This window comes from Vicugna pacos, chromosome 3, assembly GCF_048564905.1.
Source record: "Vicugna pacos chromosome 3, VicPac4, whole genome shotgun sequence".
In the NCBI taxonomy this organism is placed as follows: domain Eukaryota; kingdom Metazoa; phylum Chordata; class Mammalia; order Artiodactyla; family Camelidae; genus Vicugna; species Vicugna pacos.
In genome coordinates this window covers 119,977,686-119,987,452 of record NC_132989.1, presented here as the reverse complement: position 1 = coordinate 119,987,452, position 9,767 = coordinate 119,977,686, and the positions used below count along the sequence as shown (strand labels likewise).

At 57.6% G+C, this 9,767-nt stretch overlaps 1 long non-coding RNA gene across 1 annotated transcript; it reads left to right on the top strand.

Annotated features, from left to right (window-relative positions):
• The first annotated feature begins 317 nt into the window (after window positions 1-317).
• Window positions 318-2,097, top strand: LOC140690141 (uncharacterized). The gene is made up of 2 exons (XR_012065325.1): window positions 318-1,026; window positions 1,959-2,097. It is a non-coding gene; the product is annotated as an uncharacterized lncRNA (long non-coding RNA).
• The last annotated feature ends 7,670 nt before the right edge of the window (window positions 2,098-9,767 follow it).

Below are 9,767 nucleotides of genomic sequence, written 5' to 3'. Positions count from 1 at the left end.
ACGTGTAGCTGCACCCCGTCTCCACCTGCGCCCCGTGGAGCACACCTGCCCTCATTGCAAACCCTTTTCTGACTCCTGTTACTGAGGGTAAAGTCCACCCACCTCTGCAGGCTGACCAGCCTTTTGCCCCTAGGCCGCCATGCCCTGTGCTCCTGCCCTGCAGGGTCAGCCGGCGCCATACTCCGTGGCTTTGCTCACTGCTCTGCGCAGCGGAGGGAACTCTGTATGCCTCTTAGTCTGTGAGGAACAAAGACCAACCCCACTGCGTAAGCACAAGAGGAGACCCAGGGCGGGGAGGCGGGGGGAGTCCCATGGCATCCCAAAGCCAGGATGCGGCTGGGCCTCAGGAAGGGGCTCTGGGGTGCAGCTTCGTATCACTCTCCGGCCTCTCCGGCCCGGTTTGGGTCCTGTGAGACTTGTGTCCCAGGTGCGGCTAGTTACCGGCGTGCAGGGACGAGAGCCGTCTCGCAGAGCTGGCAGCCCTGCTGTTTGTGCAGCTGGGAACTGACCCGGCCTTGATGGGGGGCGGGGCTTGTGGCCTACCCAGCTTCCGCACTCCGGGTCACACCGAGGGTCCACGCCTGGTCCTGCACGTGAGGACGCGGCTCCCTTGGGATTTTCTTTCCCACCCGCGAGAAACACTCAGCTGTTGGAAAGCTACTCGTAACATCTTTCACGTTTCTCAGCAGCTCTCCTGGTGCTGGTGTGTAAGGTGGTATTTAGAGAGCTTCCCTGTTGAGTGGCGGTCTGGTTAGGGCCCCCTCGAATGCTGGTCATTCTCCAGAGAGAGGCTGCGGCTGATTCTCAGGGCCCCTGGAACGTCAGCCCTCCGGCGCTGTGTGAGGTCAAAACTCACGTGCTCACATAGATTTGTCACAGAGCCCCATGCTCTGCACCCTTTCCTCATGGGGGGGGCTAAAGAAAGGGGAAGCTGCTGCAGTCCAGGGTCCAGGGAGCCCATCTTCACCTGCCTCCTCCCTTTTCTTTCCTTCTTTCATGGTGAGCCCCAAGCCAAGAGGACTCTTGGTATGATCCCATGTTTTTTACCTTATATTCTGGCCCCAAGAGCTCGCCACCACCTCTGGGGTTGACTAACTCTTGGCAGCTCTGAATGAGCGCCACAGACCTGGGCTGCCAGGGGCAGGGCGGCGCCCTCAGTGAGGAGAGACAACCTCGGTTCTCCCTGGACTCATGTGATACTTGCAGAGGATATGGGGGTGGTGATTCTGTGAGTGGTCGTTTTATATTCATTTAAAAAGATATCCTGGTGGTAAGTTCTGGCCGTCCCCCGTTTAAACCAAAGTTACTGATGTATAATTTGCATAAAGAAAACCCATTCTAAGTGTGTATTTCTGTGAGTTTTGACAAATGTCTTCACCCAGATAACCCCTACTACAACAGGACAGAGAACATTTGCATCCCTTCAAAAGCTCCATCTGGCCTCTTTGCGGTCAGCACCCGCCCCCTGCCCAGCCCCCAGGCAGCGCTGATCTGTTTTTGGTCCCCATGATCAGCTGAGTCTGTTCCAGAATTTTCCATACATGGAATCATTCAGTCTTTTGTGCCTGACTTCTTTACTGAGCATGGTGTGTGTGGAATCCATCACTGTTGTTGCGTTAATCAGGAGTTTGTACCTTTCCGTTGCTGAGTAGAATTCCTTGGTGTGTAGGTACCACAGTTTGGTTAACCATTCACCTGTGGATGGACATCAGGGAGGTTGCCGAACAATTCTCCAATGTAATTGTACCATTTTAGCATTGCTGCCAACAAGTTTTGAGAGTTTCAGTTGCTTTAAAACCAAAACTATGTTTTATGTCTTTTGAAGTGTATTCCTTGGAGTAGGTCCACAGTGATATCCCACTGTGGTTTTAATTTGCATCCTTCTGATTCCTAATGATGGTGAGCATTTCTGTGTGCTTATTGGTCATTCGTATATCTTATTTTTTTTTTGTTTGCAGTTTTCGTTAATGATTATAATACATTTGAGGAGGAAGAATATTTATACTATAAAAGCACTGGAATTTGACACAACATTGTAAAATGATTATAAATCAATAAAAAATGTTTAAATAAATAAATAAAAGCACTGGAAAACAACTGAGTGTCAGATTGTGATTATCGTAGAAATTAGAAGAATTACACACATGTATCTTCTTTTATGAAATATCTTTCCAAATCTGTCGCCCAGGGGAAGTTCGGGGCTGTGTACCACCATGTTATCAGGCTGTGAGAGTTCACTATATATGCTGGGTGTGAGTATTTTGGAAGAAATATGTTTTGTGAATACTTCCTCCCAATGCATTGCTTGTGTTTTCTTCTTAATTGTCTCTCAAAGCGGAAAAGGGTCAACTGCTTACGATACCCAGTGAGTCAGTGTTACGAGGAGAGCTTTGTGTTCCCCGCGTTTCTGCCAGTTTTTGCCTTATGGGTTTTGAAGCTCTGTTACTTAGTGTGTGCTGGTTTAGGGTGTTATGTCTGCTTGGTGAGTTGCCCGTTTTGTTGTTTTGAACTGTCCTTTATTCCTTTGTTCTGAAGTCTGCTTTGTCTCAAAGTGACGTAACTACTTCAACTTTCCCTTTCCAGTGCCTCCCACGCCCTCCTCTTTCACGTCCACGCCCTCTGTGTCTTTATGTTTGAAACGTGTCTCTTGTAGGCAGTTTACAGTTAGGTTCTCCTCTTAAAAAAATTCTGGTTGACAGTCGCTGCCGTTCAGCTTGGGTGTTACATCGTTTCAAGTTGATGTCATTATCAGTGTGGTTTCTGTTTGTCCCGTCAGTTCTTTGTTCCCTTCCCTATTTTTCTGCCCTCTTCTTATTATTTTTGTACTTTAAGGGTTGAAGTGTCCCTTCTTTGTTGGCCTCTCAGCCAGGCCTTGTTCCGTTCTGTTCAGTGGTTTTCCTGCTGGACAGTTGTCAGTATGCTGCTTTACCTTGAGACGGTCTGCCTTCAGGCCTTACTGCAGCTCTTCACGTGGGCTGCGACAGCTTCAGGTCGTGAAGTCTCACTTCTGCTCTCCTGTTTCTTGCTTACTGGTCATACTTTTCACTTCCAGGTGTGCCGTCAACTCCACTGTCATTTTTGCTTTGAGCAGTCGGTTAGCTCGTAAGTCAATTGAAAATGAGCAAAGGCATGTTTAACTCCCCCCCCCCCCCCGCTGTCTCAGCTCCTTTGTGCGCGCCCGCCCTGGCTCCTGGCTGGTGTTTACTCCTTGAGCCCCAATAACCTCTGTGAGCATTTCTTGTTTGCAGGTCTGCTGGTGGTGAGTCCTGCCAGCCATGCGGGTATGGAAATGAGTTTAATTTGCCCTCTCTTTTTTGAAAGATATTTTTCACCAAGTGTAGGATTCCAGGTCGATGGGCAGTTTTTCTTCCAGCTGAATGTTAAGGGTGCTGTCCTACCGTCCTCCTCGCGCCGTCTCTGGTGAGACTCAGCACCTGTGCCGCCCGCGTCTCTGCTTCGCTGCACATCGTGTGTGTCCTTCCTCTGGCTGCTTTTAGCATTTTTGGAAAAGTCGCTGGTGTTTGGCAGTTTGCTGTCATGCTTTCCCTTCGTCCTGCTTGTGGCTTATCGAACTTACTCAATTTGTGGGTTCCATCAGATTTAGGAACGCCGCAGCCAAGATTTCTTCGGCACTTCCTGTCTGCTTCCTCTTGGGGCGTGTGTGTCAGCAGCCTGCGGCCCCAGCGCCACCGAGGCTCTGTCAGGTTTTCAGCGTCTGTCCCATCTTGTGCTGGGCCTGAGCGCTTTCTGCATCTCCGTGTTTAAGCCACTGATGCTTTCTTGCAAGTTCTAAACCGCTGTTAAGCTCAGTCTGGAATTTCTCATTTTGGGTGTTACATTTTTTGTCTCTGGAATTTCCAGTGGGTTTTTTAAATTCTTTTTTCCCCTATGCCTTGGAGAGAACACCATACAGTAAGTAGAGGTGTTTTTCATATCTCTTTACGGCTGCACATTGTCCGTTTTGCGGATGTACCACAGTTTATTCAACGACCTCCATATTGATAGACGACTGGGTGGTTTCCAGCCTCTGGTAATTAAAACCAGGGCTCTAATGCATAAGCTGGGACATGCATTGTCTCATATTTTTTGACGGTGCGTCTCTGAAACAGACTCTAGGAAGTGGTGGTGTTGATTCAGGTGGTAAATGCACCTGCCGTCCCAGGGACCACCCTGGTCCTTCCCCGGGTGGCCCACTGCTCGGAGCCCTGCCAGCAGGGTGAGCTCTGCCTCCAGGGTCCTGCGTCAGCCCGCCTGAGGGGTGCGGCTCTGCCGCGGTGGAGTTCTCACCGGTGTTTCTCTGATCACGAGAGCTGGCTGGCCCCGTCGGCACGGGGTCTGTGCTTGCTCTGTGCGCCGTCTGTGCTGCACTTGGGGGTTTCAGGGGCTCAAGGAGCACCCCGAACACAGTGCACCCAGCCCAGGGCAGTGGGGACAAGCGCTGCAGGATGCAGTCAGAAGTGAAGCCCTGTTTAAGAGAAGCTGGGGAATGCGGTGTCGGGGCCACTGGGGTCAAACGTGAGAAACAGCAGGAGCAGTTCGGAGGTGGAGGCGGGGTGCCGGCTTCTGCGCCTCTTCCCCGGGGGAGTCCCCTGACTTTCTAGATATCATTGCGGAGGAGTGAAGTTGCCATGACCGATCAGTCCCAGACGCTGGGCCCGGCTTTCAGATGAGTCGTGTAACCTCTCCCAGTGTGACCTTTTGAGAAATCAGGACGATTCGCCTGTGGGAGGAGCGAATGACTGGAGACCCGCAGCCTGGGCCAGCATGAAGGGGCAGCTGGCCACGCTGGGTCGTGCCGGCCGTCGGACCATCGTTTGTTGGACAGCTGCCCCGTGAGGTGTCGCTGGGCTGGAGGGAGGGGTGAGGGGGGCCCGGCCCTAGGTCCGCGTGGGTTTCCTGTGGTGGCTCCAACGTTTCAGCATCAGACGTCCCTTGTCCGAGTCCTGGAGGCGGGAAGCCCCCTCCTGTGTCCTCACATCCCGTGCCCTTCGTCCCTGCCGTGCCCTAATCGCCTCTCCTCCGATGGCACCACTCAGATTGGACGAGGGCCCTCCCTGGTGAGCCTTCCAGCTTGATTACCTCCTTAAAGGCCTTCTGTCCGAGTTCAGTGACGCCCTGAGGTCCTGGGGGTTCAGGAGTCAGCGTGTAAATTTGGAGGAGACAGTTCATCCTGTAACAGCCCCTCCCTCCCCTGCTCCCATTCCACTGGGAATCCTCCTCGGAGTGTCACTAAAATCTGCGGTTTTGAGGCTTTGAGGAGTTGGCGGGGAGGTGCATGAGGTCACAGGCTGGGAGGAGTGCAGATCAGTGGGGGTGGGCAGCGCTCACTCACGCGGGAGCTCGACACCCTCTGCTTCTTGGCCAGCTGGGTCCACGCTGGTCCCAGGGGACCCCCCCAAACACACACACACACACACACACACACACACACACAACACACACTCACAGGGGGCCGCGGTGTGCCGTCCTTGCCTGAACTGGGCTGGTGTGGGTCGTGTCCTGAGGGGCTCGGGAGGTGGCCTCTGGACCCCTCTGCCGTCTGCGAGGTGCTGGCTGTCCCCTGTGGCCTCCCCCTCATTGATGACCAGCCTCCCGGAAGGAGAATCAGTGAGACCACAGGTTTCGGCCTCAGAACACACAGCCCTGTTACTATCTTGCAAAACGCCAGGGAAGCCTTCCCACAGAGCTTCTAATATGACTTGGTGTCAATATTGGAACCCTATTTTTGAACAAATACTAGATTCTCTTCTCTGGAACTCGTGGGGAGCCAAACAGCTCTTGAAGGCTGAGAAGCTTATGGAAATAGCTCTTGGTGGCAGGAAGAGGCTGGTTCAGGGTGGCTGTGTCACTTTGTCCCCTTCCTCGGGCTCTGACGTTTTGTCTAAGCTCCGGCCCTAGGCCCTGTTCTGGCTATGATCGCCCCCCTGACTGGGGCCAGCACGGAAGCTCTGGGGCTTCTGCACTGAAACCCAGCTGCAAGGGTGGAGGTCGCTGCAGGATAGGGCACCGCGGGCTCCCAGACCTGCTGCAGGTGCGGACAACACCCACCGCCAGGTGCACACGGGGAGCAGGGGCCCGGGTCCCAGGGGGGCTGCTTCCACGCAGGGCCAGCCCCAGCGGCCCCGGACAGGACCGTGTCCCAAGGTTTAAGGAGAATAAAGGCGTTTGATGGCCCCGTGCGGGGACCTGGGCAGACATGACCCAGCTCAGTAACCCACAGCCTGCCCCAGATGGGCAGTTCGCAGATGAGGGATTGGAGGCAGGGAGCGTCTGGGGCTGGGGGCTGGGCTCCTGGCCACCCTGAGCTTCCCGCGTGGCCCACTGTGGCCCCCAGGGCCCTCACGGCCCCCCTCCCTGCCAGTGTGTAAAGGGCTGGGTAGTGGAGGCCAGGAAGGTCTGCCAGGAAGGCGGCGGGAGGAGGCAGCTGAGGAGTTGTTGGGGGTGCTGGGCGCTTCACGGACAGCTGGGGACTGGGCCGCGGGCCCTGGAGTCTGCCTGTCCACCCGCGGCCCTGGGAAGGCGTGGGGCTGCTGCACCCCCCCCCCCCGTGGCAGAAGCAGCGGGTCCGGGGGTCCCTCTGGGGAGGAGGCCCTGCAAACCAGAGTGGTCAGTGGGGAGAGGTGGCCTCCAGCAAGACCACGTGGAGCTGCGGGCAGCGTGCACGTTCGGAGTAAGGGCCCCACGCGCCGAGGTCGCACTTGCAGAAAGAAAGGAGGGTCGGGGCTTAGGGTGTGAGCTGGGGGCAGGGCAGGGCGGGAGAGAGGAGACTCAGCCGAGGGAGCGGCCGGGGCGGCTGCGCCTGGGCCCCTGCGGGGTTGGGTGGGCGTGCGGAGCACTGTCCCCCAGCCCGGCCTCTCTGGCTGACCGCCCCACCTCGGGCCGGGCCTCGAAGGTGCTAAGCTCGTGGAGAGCTCTCGGAGGGGCTGCTTTCAAGCTAGACTGTTCAGGCAGCCCTTGGTATCGTGTCACAGGGTGAGTGCAGCCCTTGCTCAGCGGACTTTGAGTTTCAGACGTCTCCAACTGCGAGACCGGCCGCTCAGGAAAGCTCTTCGTGGGGTTCAGTGTGGGGGGCACAAGCGTTCACTCTGACCCCTCCACACGCCACCCAGGACTTGGGGAACAGGAGACAATCTGCTTGTTAAACAGATACATTTCACTGAATAAACCGTCCGTGTGATGCCGTCCCCAGGGGCGTCACCCCGCCGCACCTCCCCGGAGCTGGTGCACAATCACGGGACTGACAGCAATGAAACTGACTGAGGGAGGTGGAACCCACTTGGGAGGGGCCGGGGGGGACCCTGCGTCCGAGAGCCTCGCCCGGCTGTAGCCGTCCGTCCCCGATGGGCTTCCCAGGCCGCTCACTTATGGCTGCTCACAGCTGGACGCGTTCTGAGGCGGCTCCCGGTCACGATGTCCGGTGCCAGCCGGCGGGCTGACTTGTCCTAACCGTTCAGCTTTCTCTTCCTTTACGTCTTCCCTCGAAGTCTACGTCCAGCCTGACTTCAAGCTGAGGCTTTCCAGCTCTCCGCTGGCGGCCTCCGGTTTTCACGTCTCTGTTACTTTGACCTCGAGATTTGCCCCTTGAAAGCTGACTTAAGGCCTCGCTGTGTGTGCAGCTGAGTGTCTTTCCTCCAGAAGAGCGGGAGCCCTGGTGGCCTGTCCCTTGTCCCCACTTGAATGAATCTGACCAGCACTGTCCACACCTCCGTCTTTGTGAGGTTCTGGTGGCACCACCAAGCAGCCTGGTTCTCCAAAACCAGCAAGGCACAGGCACCGGGCCACCAGCCCACGTCCACGCTTGGCCAGCACAGCAGAGGGTCAATGCTGCCCGAGTCAGGTCTGGCCGTCCGCCCTGGCTCTAAGCCCTGGCGAGTCCGGCCTGACAACAGCGTCCTTGCTTCCCTGGCCACGTGGTGTCGGCCGGACCTCAGGCTGCAGACTCGAGTCAGCCATGCCATGTGACTGCACTCCAGGGCTCGGGCCACGTGCCCTGGCCATCAGTGCTCGAGTGTGTTGTCACGTCCAGGACTTCATGGACGAGGACCACTGGGAGCTCACGTCTGGCCTCCTCTGGGCCCTGCCTTTGCGTCTCCTCCCCCTGCTGCTTGTAACCTGGGCGCTTCGGCTGTCATAAGTCAGGACTTCAATTTTGCTGAGCTGAGACCTTCTGGTGAGTCACTGAACCTGAGGGTGGTCCCAGGACCCTCGCCCTGCACAGCACCAGCAGCAGCCTCAGAGCATCGCCTGGAAGCGCCCGGTGCCTGGACATAGAGCAGGCCTGGGGGCGGGGACACACAGTGGGACAGTGACCCCCGCCTCCCTCACCCCTGCCGCCACACACACAAACACACACACACACACACACACACACACACACGCACACATACACAATACAAATATACACACATACATACACATACACATGTACATACACATGCAGACACACATACACACACACAGGGACAGCATCACAGGACCCAGGGGACAGGGCCGGCTGCTGGGGGCCCAGATGGTGACAGACGAGGAGCGGCGGCCGTTGGATGCCCCACACCTGAGGGTGCACCTGTGGAGACAGGGGCTGAGAAGGGGGTGGGCGCGGTGGCCTGATGATGGAGGGAGGCTGGGGACGGCAGAGCAGGGTGTGGGGAGCCCGCGGAGGAGGACGGCCTCACAGGTCGCCGAGGCCTCTGCAGGAGCAGCGACAGCTCATGGGCAGTGGACGGAGAGGGCAGAAGCCTTCCGAGGAGGAGGACCTCTGCTCTCTCAAGCAGGTGTGCGGGCGGCCCCTGGGGTAGGGGCGCGGACGCCCGCGGTCTGAGGATGGTGTGCGCTGTGACAGCAGTGGGCGGGAGCTCTTGCTGGGTTCAGGTGGTGGGGCTTTAAAGTGACGTTAGGGTTAAGCATGGTCGCTGGGTGTGGTGCATTCAGAGTCTTGAGTGTGGTTTGAAGCGCTTTGGAGCAGGACGGTGGGGCTCCCCAGGGCTGCGTCTTTGTCAGGTGAGCGCCCGGGAGGGGCTGGACGCTTTGAGGGGAGGGCTCAGGGTCTGCACTGAAGAGAAGTCGGGGAACCCGAGCTGGCCGACGGCTGGGGCGGCAGTGGTTAGACTAGTGACCCCAGAGGACCAGAAGGACAGCCAGAGAGTGGGTGGGGCGCCGAGGAGGTCTACCAGGCTGGGAGGTCGAGAATGGGTGGTCAGGAGGCTGGTTCCCACAGGAGTGGGAAGCCCCAAGGCTGAGGAGGGAGAGCAGAGGGACCTAGGACGGGGGGACGGTCCGCAGAGGGGATCGTGCTCAGCGCGGCGCGGAGACCGCCGTCCAGGGTGGGCAAGGGCCCCAGGTCACGCCCACAGTAGAGTGAGGGGTGAGTCAGGGAAGGGGGGAGGCGGGGTGGGATTGGGCCAAGAAGCAGGGAGGCCGGGGTCGCGCCGGGGGGAGGAGACAGATACTGGGGAGGTGTGAATACGCCTGCCCGCCCTCCTTCCCGCTCCACCTCAGTGTCAAAGCCAGCGTTGGGTCTGCAAGCCAGGTGCCGCCACGGGTCGGGCAGCCCCGGAAATCAAGTCCACTGTTGCCCTTGTCACCACCTGCCTCGCTGTCCACCTGAGGCCCCTGGTCCCCTCCCTGGGGGGGACCAGGCCCAGAGGCTGCTTCGGCCACTTGTGGGCCTTTGTCTGGTCGCCCCAATGACAGGGCAGTTGGGGTGTGCTGGGTGCTGGATGCCCTCGCCTGCAGGGAGGTTTGGAAGGTCTTGCCAGATGCACAGTGAA